At 46.2% G+C, this 19,918-nt stretch overlaps 1 pseudogene; it reads left to right on the forward strand.

Annotated features, from left to right (window-relative positions):
* The window catches only part of LOC136306556 (tubulin alpha chain-like), a 30,361-nt pseudogene extending 10,812 nt beyond the window's left edge, over positions 1–19,549 (forward strand).
* Positions 19,550–19,918: the final 369 nt, after the last annotated feature.

A 19,918-nucleotide genomic window follows, 5' to 3' on the forward strand; every position in this document is an offset into this window, starting at 1 on the left:
CCAAGGCCAATACCCATTGTACATTAGGAGGGGACAGCCTGACCAGGCGGTGGCGCAGTGAATAGAGTGGACTGGGATGCAGAGGACCCAGGTTCGAGACCCCGAGGTCGCCAGCTTAAGCACAGGCTCATCTGGTTTGAGCAAAGCTTGGACCCAAGGTTGCTGGCTCAAGCAAGGGGTTACTCGGTCTGCTGAAGACCCGCGGTCAAGGCACATATGAGAAAGCAATCAATGAACAACTAAGGTGTTGCAACGAAAAACTAATGATTGATGCTTCTCATCTTTCTCCATTCCCATCTGTCTGTCCCTAGCTACCCCTCTCGCTGACTCTGTCTCTGTAAAAAAAAAAAAAAAAAAAAAAAAAAAAGGAAACAATGGATAGCCAGTTCCACGTGTGACCTCCAGTCCACGCCCATCCCTGTGAGATGGATCCCTCAGCCTTCCCCCTAATCAAACTGGAACAGTGGGTCTTGGGGGTCCTCCTCTCCTTCAGCAGTCTCCATCATATTATCTTATAACCTTGCCAAATGCACACCAACCATTTAATTGGTAGCTGCTGGGGCCGTTTGTCTCACCGACGGAATCTCTGTCCTGGTTTAAGCTGCTGCCAAAGCTCCAAGAGAACCTTATTAGGCTTGCCATCCAATTTCTCCCTGTCTGCCCCAGATGCAATGAAATCTACCCACATCTGTGTCGGGTAACTTTCACAGGCTGTTCCTCCTGCTGGTGGGAGGGGCAGCACAGGCAGCAGCCCTCACAGTTTAACCTCATTGATAGGCTGTCCCACATAGGGTCCCAAGATAGCCACTAGTGACCCCAAAAGGGCTGATGGGGCACTGCAGAGGATAAAATCCCACATCCCAGGCATAAACACTTCCTCGTCTGGCCCATGGAACCCCAAGTGGAAAGCAGCCTTCTTCATACCTAGTTCCTGAAGGACCTTTACTAACTCACTGTAGCACTGCCACCAACTCACTGCCCCCAGCAAGTCCCCAGTATTCTGCCAGACCGTACAAATGGCAGCCATCACCCATTCTAATAGGGTGTGTTTTCCTGGGTTGTCATGGCAGTTTTGAAGACGCTGTCTCAAGGAGGAGTGTGTGGTAATGGCGGCCAATTTCTCCATCTCTGTTCCGGAGAGCAGGATGCTATCCACCCCTATGTCCCACAACCTCAGTAACCAGACTGCCAGCGGCTCCACGGGTTTCTGCCTGAATTGCGCCCCCAACTCCATCAGCTCTGCCTGGGAGTAGGGCTGGACCACAGAGTGCTCCACTAGCTGTGGAGGAGGCTGTGGTTGCTCCTGAGGAACTCTTTGCTGCTAGGATTTTACCTTCTTGGTGACCACCAGCTGGGCTCTCAGTCTGTGGATAGCAGTTGAAGCCCACACCTCCCCCTCAGAAGAAGAGGAGTCAGAAACACCGGCTCCCACCAACTCAGAGCCACTCTGCCAGCAGGAATGCAGCTCCATCTTCCTCACCTGCTTCAGCTCCTGTGGCTGCCAGCTCTTGGCCTAAACCTGACTCTTGAGCTCCTGAACCTGCAGTTGTTTCTCCAACAGCCATCGCAGCCAACATTCAGCTTCCAGGGCAAACTGCAACTCTCGACCTATAACTCTTTGTCCAGAGACGACTCCAGTTCCAGACGCCGTTGGTGTTCAGCCTGCACCTCACAATGCAACTCTCAAACCTGGTTGGCTTCCTTCTCTACTGCTCACTCCAGTTCACACTGGCACTGGTTCCAACCTGCAGTCTGACTTGCAATTCTCAGATCTGCAGCTCTTTCTCCAGTGACTGTTCCAGCTCGTGCCATCGTTGCCACTCAGTCCGCAGCTCATCCTGGAGCTTTTGACCTCAGGCCTCCTCTTGCACAGAGCTCTAGGTTTGCTCTCACAGGGCTGTAAAAAACACCCAGCCTACAGCCCCCAAAACGACAGCCATGGGGAACCATAGGCTGGAGAACAGTGACCATTCCTCTACCCCACCCTTCAAGGGTATTAGCAGCTCCATAGCCATCTGCTCTGAACCCTGCCCACTACACCAGGTGTAATGCGGGTGGCCAAGGCCAGGCAGGTTCACATTGGATTTGGGCTGATGGTAGAGAAACTGTGGAGCCCGAAAGAGTTGGGCCATACCCATTTATTGGAGGCTCACAAAGACAGGAGAGCAAATAAACAACAAAAGGGAAAGAGCTGATAAACAAAGGAAAATCTGCTATTTGCAGTAAGGGCAAGGGAGCAAGGAAAACTATACCTCATGGTGGCAGGAGAGTGATCTGGGAGAATCATCCCCCGGGGAGGCACCCACAGCCTTATACAGGCTGTGCACACCTGCCTCTGCCACATGCTCACACACTAATCAAGCAAAGTGCTTGCCGCTGGTAACCCTGCAAGCAAGCCTAGCACAGCTGCTCCACATATGTCAATGCTCAGGTAACGGGGTGTATGGTAATGCTCTTAGGAGGGGCCCAAAACTCCCAAAACCACAAGTGTGAACACTTGGATAAGGACTCCACCTGGACACCAATATGAGTGCGACCTTCACCTAGGTGGGCTCTAAGAACCCAGAGCTCCGACCACTCAACACTGAGCCTGGCTGTACCATGGTCAGGCTCAGAGCCCAGCCAGACTTCACTCAACCAGATAAGTGCTGGCACTGTGGCCACCTGGCTTGAGACCAAGAGCCGCCTCCCCACCTGCTGCTGCTGCCAGTGACCATGCTCTGTGTGTCACCTGTGTGTGACTCTATGGGCTTATTGGGGAGGTCTCCTCTAATAAACTTGGCATGCAGAAAGCCGCAAACGTGCATGACTCCTTTCAAGGACATTCCTTTGCTAACAACAGTTACATATTTAAGTGTTGGTTTGCTGATGAGGAGCTGAGCATCAGTGACTCCATTTGGGGCCAGTTGTCTTTTCTTTTCTTTTCTTTTTTTTCCGGTAACACTACCTTTACCATACTTCCCAGCAATCTTGAAGAAATAAATGATTTTAATTTAATAAACAAACTTTAGGAACTTTGGAATCTGAGGGGGAAAAAATGGAAACACTGAATCAACTTCAGACAGACATTTAAAACCAGAAACGTACAGAATTCCACTTAATGAGATCTTCAATTTTAAACATACCATTGTAAACTAACGTAGGCCCTGAAAGTTGAGAATTGTAATGCCAATCAATAACACTGAAAGCTCAAGAGAAAATTTACAATAAAAAGCTGTCTGAGCATCACTCCCAGTCCCCGCAGACTCCAGACCCCGCCCCTGGCTTCGGCAAGCTCCCTTGCACTCACGGGCAGCCCTCTTAGCGGGCAGCCAGAGCATCACTGGTAAATTTACATACATTGGTATTGTCGAGAATACAAAATGGTCCTATTATTATGTAAGCAGCCTCAGTTTAAACAGCCTGTCAGTCAGCTGCCTTCAGGCTTGGCAGCCTCTAGTTTGTTGGCAGATAGAACACGCCAACGTGCTTTTTCCTGTCCAGCTCTGGTAAACATTATCCTAAGCCAGGTGGCTTTCAGAGCTGTCACCTTGTCTCCTGCATCTGCCTTATCCATCAAATGGAATACCCATTAGAAACTGGGGACATTGTTTCAGCAGCTAATTAACCAAACTAAATGAAATGTCAGTTCATTTTCAGTTTAATTTTCCATTACTTTTTCCAGCTACTAATAGGGGGAGCAGAATCAGTGATGTGTTATGAACGGACGATATGTGAAGCTGTCTTAATGAAAAACACATGTCCGTGCAGATTTTTTCAGCAAACAATTATGAGAACTCCGACCATTTTAAAACATCCACATCATATCCCACAAAAGTGCTATCTTGTATCTAATAATTCTGAGATTGTTTATAAATATAAAACATTGTGTTTTTTAAAAGGAGATTTTTAAAATGCATCTACAATCCAAGCCAAATACACTGGAGAGTCACAGGGTGCTTCCCCTCGCAGCCCCGTGCGAACCTTAGCACCTGCCCATGACCTCATCTCCCTTCAATGCCCGGAACCAGGACATTCTCCAGGAGGATGACCTGAGTGTTCTGTGTAAATACTTCTCAGCATTCTTTATTTCAAAATGGATGTGAATGAGAACAGTGTTTATTATAAGTTTGGACTTACTAGATTTTTAAACAAAGAAGAATTTTAGACTTTCAGACTACTCAGTCATCCCCTTTCCCCTAAATACAATCCCAATGAAAGCCACATGGACTACATATGTATGCTTAAGACAATGAGTTTTCACCCTGAGCAAAACAAGCTATGTGAAAGAACAACTCCTCAGAAAGGATGAGAGAGAGAAGTCAAGAGACGGTGGTAGGCAAACAGACAGGAGCAGAACAAGCACTATCTGCCAGGCCCAGAGGGTCAGCACAACAGGAAGCCCCAGGCGCCTAGCAACGAGCAAAACTGGGAAGACAAGATCTCATTTCCATGGTGACCTTTCCTCCGCTAGCGTATTGCTGGTGGTGCACACTTAAAACCCCTTGATTCCATAGCGTTGGTCATGTGGTTTATGCCCCTCTAAACTTTCCTCCCTGACATGTTGCTAGTCCTGCCAGTTAGATCCCCTTAGCAAGGGAAGGAAAAGGGGGGCCGAAGAACAGCCCTTCAGCATTAACTCCTAGAGATAACATCTAGGCCTCAGTTGTTCAGCTCTAGGCCCAGAAAAGCAAGCAAAACCAGACATGCAATACCATGCTGACCTCAGGACCAGCTGCATTGACTAATGACCCCACACTGGCGCTGACTAATCAGTGGAGCCCGTGACCCTAAAAGGACACACCTGGAGAGCTGATGCATATCCTATCCAGATCCTCCCTGGGGCCTCCAAGATCTCCACCCTTCAATTGCCACAGAGGATACAGTGTGCTTTCCCTCCTAGGAACTTGCCCGTGATTTTTACTTCCCCCTTCCCTTCTTCTTCCCCCACAGGTGTGTGTTTCCTAAACTCTAAGGGACCCCACAAAACCTGCAACCAGGGGAGCAGTGGGCAGCGGCAGCTCGTCCAGGGGTGACCCCGCTCCTGTCTCCAAGGCCCCCTCTCTCTAACCTCCCTGTGTAGACCCCATAGGTTTGTAGAGAGCCAAGGCAGCCCCACTCAGGCTCTCCCTAAGTGGGGAGAAACTGTAACATAGTAAAACTGTTCCTAGCTTTACTAAACTTACTCTCAAAATCATCTGGACTTGTGTTGTGAAATTTTTCCTGCACGAAATCAAGATCAAGAACCCACACATGACCTTGCAGGCCCTAGGCAGACCTGAGGGCAAGGTTCCCTGTCCGGTAACCGTATCGGGCTAGGCTGAGGTCAAACGTCTACACCATTGTAATGATGAGATAGCTTTCTGTAAATGGAAACTCGAATGAACTTGGGTGGGGGTTTCTGTTAAATGGTTAGGGTTTAAGACTCTCATCCACAATGCTGGGGCTAAATGTGACAGGACTCTGCTTTAAAAGTCCATTCCTTCCTTTTATGACAAGCTCCTTATTAAGTACAGACTCATCCTGAAGATTGGGACAGGCTACCCTGTGATGTGGAAAGAAGAGCAAAGATGGAGAGATTCCTGTCCAAGCAGAAGCCAAGTGTCATTTCTTGGGCAGCACGGCTGAAGAGCCAGCACTCACACACAACGTGACAGCAAGTAGGCACAGAGTGGGCGCTTGGCAGATGGTCCAAGGGCTCTGATTCTGCAGGTTCCTGCCAACTTATGTGCTCAGGAAATATTGTGTTAATCAATAGGAGATCTGCATGAAGGAAAAGAATATCACACAATAAATGCTACTCTGCTCTAAAGCCAGTAGAGTTTGGTCTTTTGCTGGGCTAGGTTGGGGACAGAACCGTAGAAATAAAGCCCAATTTCATGTGACACTCTGTGCTGACTTTCTTGCCCTCTTCATTGGCTGGATGACCTGAATTGACCATTCATTCACTGCCTCCATCTATAAAACATTATGTGATATCTAAAATGGTCCATATGTCATGTTCCAGGCCTAGTCCTAGATCCTAGGACTGCAGAAACAACTGTAGGGCCAGTTCTTGGCCTCAGATTCCCTGGAGAGGCCACTACTTGGCCTGTAAGTAATTGAAAAGATGAGACCTGCCCTGATGGCAACAGGAATGTGTAGAGGCTTCTTGGAGAAAAGGCTCTATCTATACTCCCTTCTCCAAACACTGGCCATTCTCCACAGGCCCTGGGAAAGGGATGGAATGTCTTCTGGCCACCAGGGATGGGATCCACACTAGATATGGGACCCACGATGAACTAAGAGATTCTTTGTCTTGAGAAGTTGAATCACAATCCTGAGACATGATCCTGGACATTGTACTGGGAGATCCAAGACAGTGGAGCTGAGTAGCCTGTTTTGACCACATGTACCTGATAAGCAGGTAGAGCATGTCTGGCCATGGGAGAAGAGCAGAAAGAATCAAATACCCAGAAGGAGGAAGAGTCGAGACAACTTTAGTGTCCCCATAGACACAGGGGAGCAACTTCAGGTTCTGACTTGTTGGGCCCCACTGGAACCAGGAGGTACTTCTTATAATGAGGTCCTTGAACTTGGGCTAAATTGAGTGAGTCAAGGGGTCCCTAAGTGAGCCAAAGTTGACAGTGCCGTGAGCACCTAGGTGTGTGGGACTAGGAGGTTGGGCACTGATCTGTCAACCTTGCAGTTTCTCTCCATTCATCTCAGCAGTCCTGGAAGGCCTCCCACAATGGCCTCGGGCGTTCCCTCACATGCCCTGGGCACAGGGGCCCTCTTCGCTGTCCAGCATAGACAGCTTGGTGTGTGGCTGAGGAACATTTTTTTTTTAAATCCTTGTTATTAGACATGGCTCCTATGCCCTTGGCCTCATTCATTCCAGTTTCCAGCTACCGTCACTGCTATTTTCCCTAAAGAGTCCTGGCAGTGTTACCTGGCGGCAGCTTCCTGAGCAGTGAGCCAGCACCCTGTAATCAGTCCCTCTGGGAATTCTGAGGAGCTGTTCTTTGAACACTTCACTGGTGTTCCATCTAATGCCGCCCGAGGAGGGTTGGATGCCACTTCCTAATTGTGAATGTTTTTTCATATATATCTTGTTCTCACAGTTGCAAACCCTCAAGAACAAGGACAATATATTGTTCTGTTTTTAAAGCCTCAATATGTGATCACCTTGATGTGAGACTATAAGTCCTTCATGAACAAATGACAACAGTTCCCTCAGTGCTCACCAGCTCGTCAGAACACAGAGGAAGGCAGCTCTAGGCCAGCCGACCCAGTCTCCTCCCCACAAGCTCCGCCTGCTCTCCGCTCCAGAGCAGGGCTGGGCCTTCAGACCAGCTTCTCAGCACAGGAAGAGGGGACCTTAACGATGGAAAAGACCAATTTGTATTTCAGAAGAGAAAATGAAGTCCCAGGAAATTCAGTCCTCTTCACCTCTTCCGTCCAGGGAGTGGTGTTGACCCCTTCTACTGGCTACCATGACCTTCACCAGACAGGTGGCTCCCTTTGCAGTATAATGAGCAGCTGGAAGCTAGTCTGATGGCTTCCTCCCTCTCCCTCGTTCTGGAAGCTGTGGGGAATCTGCTTTGATAGGTTTCCTGCCCTGCTTCCAGATATTAATTAGCGTGGCCCCCTCCGTCCTCGCCTAGCTCCTGGTCACAGAGTCCATCCAGCCCAGCCCTGGCCTGAGAACTAGACACAGGACTTCTCAAGACTCTTTGGATTTAAACCCCTTTCCCCCACATCTCCCTTCATCACTCCCTCAAACACAATAGCTCCAGGATTCGTAAAACCCGATGAGCTCGCCTCCCCCCAGCTTCTGGCCTTACCTTATAAGAGTTTGCCAGCTCCCTGACAGCACCCGTCCGCATAACTCAGCTTCAGAGGCAGCTTATGGGGGACGGTGTCACAGAACCAGTTGCTCTGCCCACGTCCAACCTGGACTAGGCACGTTATGAAAGCAGGTGCATGAGAGACAGTTTGGCAGTAGTTCAATGACTGCAGTTCACGGAGACTCTCACCAGCACCTACGCACAGGCACAGGAAGCGGTGTGTTCATTAACAGGGAATTCGTGTGAGAGAGGTTCGTGTCTCATTTCATATCAAAGCTCCTCTCAGGAAGCGGCTCTGAAGAGAGTCACTGTCTGAGGCATCTTGGAAGTGTTTGTGAAGGAAGAGGTGGCCCTGCCAGAGAATCACACAACCCCTCTGTCCTTCTCCCCACACTGTCAGACACTTTCCTCTTCACTGTCTCCCCTAGCAGTGGAAACAAGTCCTTTTCGGAGTATTGAGCTCCTGCAGCACCCACCTCTGCAGTGATGTCCACCAGCACTCACAATGCCTTTTGGCTGCAAACACAAACTCCTAGGACACTGATCAGGGCCTAGACTTCCCACCTCCCCCACATCCCCCCTCGCCAGGGTGTTTCTCCTCCATTAGCTTTCCCTCCACCGGCCCCTGACAGAGCTGTGCCTTCTCTGTGAGCCACCACTGAATGTCCCTTGCTGCTTCACATGTCTGTCTCTCCCACAAAGCTGTGCTTCCCTTGGGACACAGCCTGGCCACTTTTTTTTTTTTCTTTAAAATTTTAATTTATTGTGTTAACATGGATTCAAGTGTCTCACTCAATATAACACCCTCACCCCCATCCCTGTGTCCCCGATTACACCGCCTTTACCCCCCTCCCTTTAACTCCCTCCCCTCTTCCTTCTGGGATTTCCTGTCTTGTTATCTGTATCTATGTGTTATGTATGTATAGTTTCACTAATCCTTTCACCTACTCTGATTTCATCCCCTCATCCCCTTTCCCTCTGACAGCTGTCCCTCTGCTCCCTGTGACCCTGCCCTGCCTCTATTTTGTTCCTGTTTACATTATTCATTAGATTCCACATATAAGTGAAATTATATGATATTTCTTTTTCTCTGCCTGCCTTATTTTACTTAGCATAATAATCTTCAGGTCCATCCATGCTGTCACAAAGGTAGGATTTCCTTCTTTTTCATGGCTGCATAGTATTCCATTGTGTATATGTACCACTGCTTTTTAATCCACTCATCCATTGATGGACACTTGGCTGGCCACTTTTTTTTGTCTGTGTGTATGACAGAGACAGAGAGAGGGACAGATCGGGACAGACAGACAGGAAGGGAGATGAGAAGCATCAATTCTTTATTGCAGCACCTTAGTTGTTCATTGATTGCTTTCTCATATGTGCCTTGCTGGGGACTACAGCAGACCGAGTAACCCCTTGCTCAAGCCAGTGACCTTGGGCTCAAGCTGGTGACCTTTGGTGACTTTTGCTCAAACCAGATGAGCCTGCACTCAAGCCGCTGGCTTCGTGGTTTCGAACCTGAGTCTTCCACGTCCCAGTCGGGCACTCTATCCACTGCGCCACTGCCTTGTCAGGATGGCCTGGCCAGCTTCATTGGCCCATATTGTGAGATGGCTATACATGTTGAAAAAAAAACTAATGGAAGAATGAATGACTGAACTCTCAGATAAGCTCTGATAAATTCAGATTAAAGTGAAAATTATCACTGGGCCAAGTGGTGCCACTTCAGCATGCTTGCATTCTAAAAACCTTTCACCAATCAAGTGACAAGAACCAGAAGGTTCTCAGCACCAGATAGATGGGAGGGAAAGGAGCTTGGCTAAAATTCAGAGGCACGCCAGGAGCAGAGGAACAGGGGAGCCCTCAAGCCAGCGTCAGGTGATGAGGTGGCACATTATCTGTAGAGAATATGAAAACAGTGAGAAATGTGACCAAAATCAGTTTGCTTTTGTTTTCAAAATGCCATTGGCAAAATACCCTTTCCCCCAAATAAAACTCTTTATTGGTCTAAGTTTTAAGCAATTGCTTAAATGTATTGCTGATATTAATAATACGTGTGTCTGTATAACTTGGTTGGTTAGAGCTCCATCCAGAAGCAGGTTTGATCCCCAGTCAAGGCACCTACTGGAACAGATTTATGTTCTTCCCATTTGCTCTCTCTAAATTCAGTAAGTTTTTTTTTATTAAAAAATAACAATGTGTGTCAAATGATATTTTTATAACTTATCCTTTAATACTCATTGTATTCTATACGGCCACTGTATTGCAAACTCAGTTAACTCGTGTCCTTTTAGAGAGTAAGTTTATCACAGTTCAGAGTCTCTCGTGCTTGCTTTGGCTGAAGTTCACGTCAGTAATCTTCATGGTACTACATGTTCTTGCATTTAAACAGTACTTATAAATAGTGATTGCACAGTAATTGCAAAGATGGATGTGAATTTCGATCCTGTCACTCCATGGTAGGCAGTTAGATAGACACAAACAGAGCAAGTACTATAGGAAAGCTGAGGTGTCTAGCAACAGCACAAAACTGAGAAGACAAGGATCTTGTCCCCAGGGTAACCTTTCCTCCACTAGCATATTGCTGGTCACACACTTTAGACCCCCTGATTGCATATCTCTGATCATGTGGTTCTGACCTTTCCTCCCCTGGCGTGTTGCTAGTCATGCGGGTTAGAGCCCCTCGCAGGAGAGTGAACAGAGAGGCCAGAGAACAGCCTGTAAGCATTAACCCCCTAGAGATAACATCAGGCTTCAGTGTGCTTCAGCTCCAGGCCCAGAAAATCAGCAAAAGTAGACAAGAGATGCCACAGCTGACTCAGGACCAAATGCAAGGTCCTAATGACCCCCTGCCCTGGCATTGGCCAATCAGTGGAAACCACAACCCTAAAAGGACACACCTGGAGAGCTGACGGATATTGTATTAACATCCTCCCTGGGACCTCCCCTAAGATCTCCACCCTTAAAAGACCACAGGACAAAGGACCCATCATGCTGTTTCTCCCACGAGCAAGCCCCACCCTTTTCCTTCCCCATTTCCTCTCCCCCACAGGGGTGTATCTCCTAGAGACTAAGGGTCCCGATGAGACTTACCCCCAGGAAGCAATGGGCAGTGGCAGGGCAGCCGCCGCTCATCCCAGGCTAACCGGATCCTGTCTCCACAGCCCCCTTTTCTCTGACTTTCTGGTGAGCCAAAGTAGCCCGCCTAGGCTCTCCTGATGCTTCTTCATTGTAAGTCCCTCCTTGTTTCACTATCTCCAGCTTAAATAAATTTACTCTCAGAATTACCTGGACTCCAGCATGAAGTCAAGAATCCACATGCCACTGGCTGGCCGTAGGTAAACCTGAGGGCCAGGTCCCTCTCTGGTGAAAACTTGGAGGAACCATTTTTGTATTTTGTATTTAATATTTAAAATTTAAAACTGTGAAACAGTGAGAACTATGAGGTGTAATTTTTTGTAGGTGCAAACTTTAATTCATACATGAAATATTTTACTGAACTTTCATAATGTCTTTTAATATATAATTTATTCATTTTTAATTGATCATTGTTTTGAAGCAAAACAATAAAGTCTGGAAAAACTTAATATTAGTAGTATTACTTCATAGTTGCTTAAATTATACTTTTTAGAGATCTTTCCACGTTTTGTACTGTAATATTTCTTTTGGGCCTTTGTTTATTTATTTATTTACTTGTTTATTTAATTGGCCTGGATATATAAACAAAGTTCAAGAGAGGAGAAATTTTGTGATGTTTCTTTTCTAAACATTATTGTTCTCCTTTTAACTCTGCAGATGTTGAAAATGGTTTCACTGTATAGAAGAGGCGGTTAAAATATGATCTACTCCAGATGTCAGATGGACCAGTACTGTCACCAGGGAGGTCCCAGGCACTCAAACTGGCCCATGCAGCCCTGTTCCCACTCCCGACTGCCTGCCTCCACCATCTTGTTTTACCTTTCTACCTCCTTCATAACATTTCTCACCATCTGAAGTTCTTCTTCCCTTGTCCTCATCCTGGTCCTCCTTCTCTTCCTCCTCTTTCTTTCCTTTCTCTCTCTCTGTCTCTTGCTCTCCCTCCCTCCTCCAACTAAACTATGACCTCATGGGAAAAAACACTGTTTGTATTGTATGTATAAGGTGCTTAAAGAATATTTTTTTGATTGATTAATTAATTAAACAACCTAGAGTTAAGGCAGATTTCTATTCCAGTCTGGAAATGCTGACCCTTTTCATGGCACTTAGGATGAGCGTGAGGGCCCTTGTCCTGCAGGCGGCCAGCATTCCACATCCTTTACTTGTCGCTATTTTTGTTCAGTGATGCTGTGATAGTTCAGGTCAAGTCACTAAGGGAAACACACCTTTGCTTTTCTGTCTTTATTGACTCCCCACAAAAAGAATGCTAAAGCGATATTTTAAAAGTTCAGGTGTGAAAAGTCCCCAGAGGAAGAAAAATGCCCCCAAGTGTATTCTTATACAATCCAGTTATAATTATAAAGATCTCAGTTCAACAGTTCAAAACCCTGGACTTGCCCAGTCAAGGCACATATAGGAGTTGATGTTTCCTGCTCCTCCCTTCCTTCTCTTTCTCTCTCTCTCTCTCTCCTCTCTAAAATAAATAAATTTTTAAAATCTTTTTTTAAAAAATAAAAGATTTCCAGGCTCTGTGACTTACTATCCAAGCCATTTTGGAGAGTAGGAAGGACTAGGGTAGCTTATCACAGCACTCTTAAGGTGAGGCTGACAGGAGGACCCTACATTTAGTAATCATTGATTACTTTCTTTCCACTTTTAGTCTATCTCCAATTGTTACAGATTTTAACTTCAAGCTCTTTTTCAAATCTAACCCTTCCTATCTATTTATTAATCAATAGCCTTTTGGTTTCCCTGATTTCAATATTGTCCTCAATCCCTTCTACACAAGGCCACAATCAGACCATGCCATTCATTGTATAAAACACTCTAATAACTCCTCTTTACTGAAGCTCCTTAATGAGCCATAAAAGGCTCTCCAGGATAGCACTGCCTATTTCTTGTCCTTTCTTCTGCACTTAATGATCTAATAAACCCAGCTCTTGTAGTTCTTTGAACAATTAGTGAGGCTTCTCACCTTTGTGTCTGTGTGTAGGTCAATTATGCTCATAATGCCTTAACCCAGGGGTCCCCAAACTACGACGGGGGGGAGGGCGCATGCAGCCCCCTGAGGCCATTTATCCAGCCCCCGCCGCACTTCTGGAAGGGGCACCTCTTTCATTGGTGGTCATTGAGAGGAGCATAGTTTCAATTGAAATACTGGTCAGTTTGTTGATTTAAATTTACTTGTTCTTTATTTTAAATATTGTATTTGTTCCCGTTTTGTTTTTTTATTTTAAAATAAGATATGTGCAGTGTGCATAGGGATTTGTTCATAGTTTTTTTTATAGCCCGGCCCTCCAACGGTCTGAGGGACAGTGAACTGGCCCCCTGTGTAAAAAGTTTGGGGACCCCTGCCTTAACCCAACCCTCTATTATCTGGCTGATTCCTTTGTACCGTTTAAAACTTAATTTAAGGTCCCATTCCTCCTTGGAAACACTCCTCACCCAATCAGAATTAGGTTCTGCGCTTTAATATTCCCAAAGACTCCTCTGCCATTTTCGGTATCGTCTCCAGTTATAATTATGTACATCGGGATTCATTAGCCTTATTAGGCTGTGGAATTCCTAAGGTCAGAAACTGTAGCTTATTCATGTTTATCTCAGTGCCTAGAACAGTGTCTGTCATATAGTTAGTATTTAATGAGTGCTTGTTGAGTAGATTAAGTAAATGAATATGTGAATGACAAAATAGTTTTTCAACTTAAGTATATATTAGAAAAATCTAAAAGTCAAGTTGCATTTTATTATACATTTGAAGAAGTGCTTTCATGTAAAAACAAAGTCATGGGAGCATTAGATCACGCTGGTCGCTTGGGAGAAACTGGCCCAACCGGCAGTGCGGCCGTCCAAGCCTGGCCTTCTCAAGTCCCAGACAGGGAGCTCCAGCTTGTGCACCAAGAGCACTTCCTCTGGGGTTGCCTACTTGGCACTCCTCATGGCACTGAACTGCCTTATCCCTGGAGCCACTTGCACCTAAGATCCAAGCAAACACAGAGGCCAGTGAACTGGAGACGGGACACACTGGTTTGGGAACTGACTGAAATCCTAGTTTTGTTTTGTTTTGTTTTTTCAGAGACAGAGAGAGAGTCAGAGAGAGGGATAGACAGGGACAGACAGACAGGAACGGAGAGATTGCATTAGTTTTTCGTTGCGCATTGCGACACCTTAGTTGTTCATTGATTGCTTTCTCATATGTGCCTTGACCATGGGCCTTCAGCAGACCAAGTAACCCCTTGATCAAGCCAGCGACCTTGGGTCCAAGCTGGTGAGCTTTCGCTCAAACCAGGTGAGCCCGCACCCCACTCTCGGGGTCTTGAACCTGGGTCCTCGGCATCCCAGTCCAACGCTCTATCCACTGCGCCACTGCCTGGTCAGGCAAATCATAGGGTTGATCTGCAAGCTGCTAGGGCTATCTGTGTAATTTCTTGGCATTACTGTTCCTGGGGGGGAGCTTTTCAACCTATACACATTCCATGGCCTCCTCCAGTCCCATTTGCTGCCCACTCCCCACCTGTACACTTAATGGACTCTGTAAGTTTCTGAGTTAAGAACATATATTTTGACAAAGCTTCCAAGTCACTCCAGTATGTCTCGGCCTTACCCCACTATAAACACACACCCATCCCCCAAAGTTCTAGGGTTGGAGCAATGGCAGTGAGGTTTCTCCAGGACTGGAACCTTGTCTTTCCTCTTGTCACAATTCAGTCCCAATATTTCTATAGTGCTTCCCTAAAAGAACAATAAGAATTAGGGAGAAATAACATCGTGCGTCATTGGAAAGGATACAATCAGATGCTGGAAGAAAATGTGAATTAGAGAATTCCAGAGCAATGAGAACAAACTGGTCTTCTGAGATTGCAACCCTAAAATAGGGTTTTTCCTGGCCACAACCATGCCAAGAATTTGTCTTGTAGCAGCAAGCCTGCAACCATATGGTGAGGGCACACTTTTAATCCTTAATAAAGGTCCCCCACAGGCAGAGAGGGAAAAATCGAGAACAGTGATAGCAGCTGCCAACTGTGCTCCTTCAATAAAGTGAGGATTAGAAGAAAACTGTGCTAACAGTGTAACAGAAGAACACTATTGAAGACAAGCATTGCCATCATAACATTCCTGCCTCTGAAGGTCTAGAAACTCAGCCAGCAAGATGTCTCAAGAATTCCGGCCTGACCTGTGGTGGTGCAGTGGATAAACCGTTGACCTGAAAATGCTGAGGTCACCGGATCGAAACCCTGGGCTTGCCTGGTCAAGGTACCTATGGGAGTTGATGCTTCCAGCTCCTCCCCCTTCTCTCTCTCCTCTCTATCCCTCTCTGTCTCTCTCTCTCTCTCCTCTCCAAAAATGAATAAATAAAAAAAAATTAAAAAAAAAAAAAAAGAATTTCCCAAATCTCTCATTTTAAAAAAATCACCTTTTATTTGTTAGTCATTCATTTACTTGACAAACATTTACTGAGTTCTTTTCATATGTCAAGCACCTGGCTAAAAGACTGTCTTCCTTTTGTTTACTGCTATATTCTCAACACTGGCATACAGAGGCAGGAATGTTATGATGGCAATGCTCCATGGAATGTCCAAATTAATTTAAATGAAGACTGGCTTCCAGTATGACAATTTGAGTTCTCCAGACCTTTTTTCCAGTGAAATTTGTGCAAAAAAAATTTTTTTAAGGCAATCAAAGCCTCTGGGAATGGTCTTAAAGGTATACAGTAAAGGTATACAGGTATACAAGTATACAGGAATGTCTATGCAAGAAAATCTGTCAGAATTCCATAAGGAAAGGAAGTTTGCAGTATTTGAGCCAAGGCCACTCTTTCCTGCCCCCTACCAGCTCAGCGAGGCAGGGGTTCTACTCCACACTGGGAGGTCAAGAGCACAGGGCTTCCTCTGCCCAGCTCTAAGTTGGAGGGGTTTTTTTCTTTGGAGGAGCAGGATATCAGCATTTCTCCCTCTGCGTCAACTTTCTGTTACAAGGCCGAGTTGTCAGCAGTGTGGTGGAGAGTTGGGAGCTCACTTAAGTCCCTATTTGTGGAATGCAGGCTTTACAGTCGGTACAATACTTCAGAGAGTGCTGTGGCCTCCATTACTCCTAGCCTGGCTTGTAAAACAGTGGTTTCATGCTAGGAGAGGCACAGCTAAGCACACCTCAAGCTACTGCCCCCCCTACCCCACATCTACCAAGTGCTCAACTCCTAAAGTGGGGGGTCCCACTCCCGAAAAAGTGTGTCTTGTTCTCACTCCCAGCTCCAGAGCCCTGGATCAGAGATTTTGTCTGGGAGGACAAACAGATCATAAAACAGATAGCTCCTCATCTCCTCCCAAAGGAACTAGAGAAATTCAAGCCTAAGGGAGCTCTCAAGGACTGTGGATGTTGTGGTTGGGGGCAATTAGGGGGAGGGTTTGGGGATTTGGTGAAGACAGAGGTTAAAAAGTAGGCTGACTAATTTTCTGAAGAGAACTGAGGAGCGAGATGGCTGGGTAGACTCCTCCTAAGGTCAAAACAAATATTAAACAGTGGCCACAGGAACTTCTTCCTCAAGGGAACCTGAATGTAACTGGATTTTCCTATAGATATTGTGGAAAACAAAAGAGCAATTAATGAGCCAGCAATAGTGGAGTCTAATAGCTAGAAGTGGTCAGGGAAAGAGACAACTAAAGCCCTACTCAACCCAATGTTATCCCAGGGTGACTGTGGACATATCCAAAGCTATGCTTCCCTGAGGAGCAACATCAGAAACTTAACATTGGCCCTGGCCAGTGGCTCAGTGGATAGAGTCTTGGCCTAGCATATGGATGTCCTGGGTTCGATTCTCAGTCAGGGCACACAGGAGAAGTGACCATCTGCTTCTCTTTGCTTCCCTCTCCCCCTTCTCACCTTCTTCCTCTCCCACAGTCAGTGGCTCAATTGGCTTGAGCATAGCCCTGGGCACTGAGGATAGCTTGAATGGTTCAAGTGTCAGCTTCAGGTGCTAAAAATAGCTTGGTACTGGAGAATCAGCCCCAGACAGGGTTGCCTGGTGGATCTCATTCAGGATATACGCAAGAGTCTACCTCACTATATCCCCTCCTCTCACTTAAATACAAAAGAAAGAAAGAAAGAAAGAAAGAGGGAGGGAGGGAGGGAGAGAGGGAGGGAGGAAGGGAGGGAGAAAAGAAAAGAAAGAGAAAGAAAGAAAGAAGAAGAAAGAAAGAGAAGAAGGAAGGAAGGAAGGAAGGAAGGAAGGAAGGAAGGAAGGAAGGAAGGAAGGAAGGAAGGAAGGAAGGGGAAAGGAAGGAAAGAAAAAAGAAAGAAAGAAAGAAAGAAAGAAAGAAAGAAAGAAAGAAAGAAAGAAAGAAAGATGGAGGGAGGGAGGGAGGAAGGAAGGAAAGAAAAAGAGAAAGAAAGAAAAAACGAAAGAAAGAAAGAGAAAGAAAGAAAGAAGGAAGGAAGGAAGGAAGGAAGGAAGGAAGGAAGGAAGGAAGGAAGGAAGGGAGGGAGGGAGGGAGGGAGGGAGGGAGGGAAGGAAGGAAAGGAAAGGAAAGAAAGAAAGAAAGGAAGGAAGGAAGGAAGGAAGGAAGGAAGGAAGGAAGGAAGGAAGGAAGGAAGGAAGGAAGGAAGAAGAAAGAAAGAAAGAAAGAAAGAAAGAAAGAAAGAAAGAAAGAAAGAAAGAAAGAAAGAAAGAAAGAAAGAAAGAAAGAAAACACTGTGTTTATGTTTTGGGGGGTGAGGGTGTAGGGAGGTGAAGGTTGGAAGGAGGGGAGTAAAACTTCTAAAATAATCCAACCAGTCACTAAAAAAACTAAACAAACAAATAATAACAACAAGCCCTTGGGTGGGGGAGAAGGGAAGTATGTCAAGGTACCAACCCAAAATCACAAGACTTGCAAAGAAATAGAAAAGTATGACCCATGTACTGGACAGACATTGGACTTAGCCTGTGAAGGCATACAGATGGCAGAATTAATAAAAAAAAAAAAAAGCCTTCAAAGTTGCAATAATAAATGTTCAAAGAATGAAAGAAAATAATGGTTAAAGAAGTAAAGAAATGTATACTGCTAATATTATTAAATAGAGAATACCAATAAAGAGTGAAACATCAAAAACAATATATGCATGAACATAAACTTTTTGCAGCAGGCCCACTCCTGGTTTTTGCAGAGACCAGGATAAAAGTTAAGATGAAGGCCTGTCTACCCTATGTCTATATATTTTTAAATTTTAAATTAGGTTCTCTTACATTGACTGCCTAAGAGTCATGCTATAAGAAGCAACGATTTTTCCTCCTCTCTGCCAGTCCCTTGGCAGCCACAAAACAGCAAGCATATGTGAGTGCATCTCCATCCAGGGTGGCCAGGCTGTGTCCACATTGGCAATGCCCGCTGTGAGCTGTGCTACCTGGAAGATGGCATCTAATCTGATGGCCAGATGCCAGCTGACGAGATCATTGTGCAGATTGGGGGATGACTCCTTCACATCTTCTTCAGTGAGCTAGGCATGGGCAGGCATCTGCCCAGGGCAGTGTTTGTAGACCTGGAAGCCATAGTCATGGATGAAGTTCACGCTGGTATCTACTGTGAGCTCTTCTACTCTCAACAGCTTATCACAGGCAAGGAAGATGTTGCCAATAACTACGTCCACGGGTGCAACATCATTGACCAATGGCGAGGAGATTATGGGTCTCCTCTTGGACCTCATTCAGAAACTGGCTGACCAGCACACAGGGCTTCAGGTCTTCTTGGCTTTCCACAGCTTTGCTGGGGAACTGGTTCAGGGTCCACCTTTCTGCTGATGGGACATCTCTCTGTCAATCATAGCAAAAAGTTCAGCCTGGATTTTCCACTTACTCAGGCCCCCGGGTTTTCACTGCTGTAGTTGAGCCCCACAACCCCATCGTCATACCACCCTGGAGCACTGTGGTGTGCCTTCATGGCTGACAGCGAGACCACCTGTGACACCTGTTCTAGAAATCTCGATATTGAACACCCAACCTACACCATCCTTCACTGCCTAATTAGCTCTAGTGTGGGCTCCACCACTGCTTCCCTCAGGTGTGATGGAGCCCTGAGTGTTGATCTGACCAAATTCCAGACCAGCCTGGCGCCCTGTTCCTGCACTCACTTCCCTCTGGCCCATATGCCCCTACCCCCTCTGCTGAGAAAGCCTCCAATGAACAGCTTTCTGTAACACAGATCACCAGTGTGTGCTTTGAGTTGGCCAACCGGACGGTGAAATGCGGACCTCATAATGATACACACATGGCTTGATGCCTGTTGTCCTATGGTGACATGGGTCCCAAAGGTGTCAGTGCTGCCTTTGCCACCATCATGACCACGTGTACCATCCCATTTGTGGACTGGCACCCCACTGGCTTCAACGTTGGCAGTAATGACCAGCCTCCCTCTGTGGTCCCTGGGAGACCTGGCCCAGGCACCACAGGCTGAGTGCACGTGGACTGGCTTGGACCACAAGTTTGACCCAATGTTTGCCAAACGTACTTTATCCACTGTGGCACGGAGGAAGGAGAGTTTCCTGAGGCCCATGATGACATAACTGCCCTAGAGAAAGATTATGAGCAGGTTGGTGTGGATTCTGTTGAAGGAGAGGGTGAGGAAGGAGAGGAATACTAAAGTTAAAATGTCACAAAGGTGCTGCTTTTACAGGGAAGCTTATTCTGTTTTAAACATTGAAAATACATGCTCTGATGAGTTAATTTGTACGTAGAGTGTACACTTTTATATACTATTACTGGTCTATGCTTTAAAACATGACACTTTAGTTACAGATCCAATCTGTCCATTTCTCTGATGAGTTACCAAACTGTTAGAAAATATTTTATCCTCACTCTTTGAAAAATGTACTTGATAATGACTTGAAGTAATTGTGAACAACCCAGCTCACCAATACCAAGCTTTATCTCCCAACCTCCCTCCAAGAGCTGCTTTTGGTCCCTGGAGGCACAACAGTCTTAAGACCCAGGAAACAGGCCTGCACAGGCC

Source organism: Saccopteryx bilineata, chromosome 5, assembly GCF_036850765.1.
Source record: "Saccopteryx bilineata isolate mSacBil1 chromosome 5, mSacBil1_pri_phased_curated, whole genome shotgun sequence".
In the NCBI taxonomy this organism is placed as follows: domain Eukaryota; kingdom Metazoa; phylum Chordata; class Mammalia; order Chiroptera; family Emballonuridae; genus Saccopteryx; species Saccopteryx bilineata.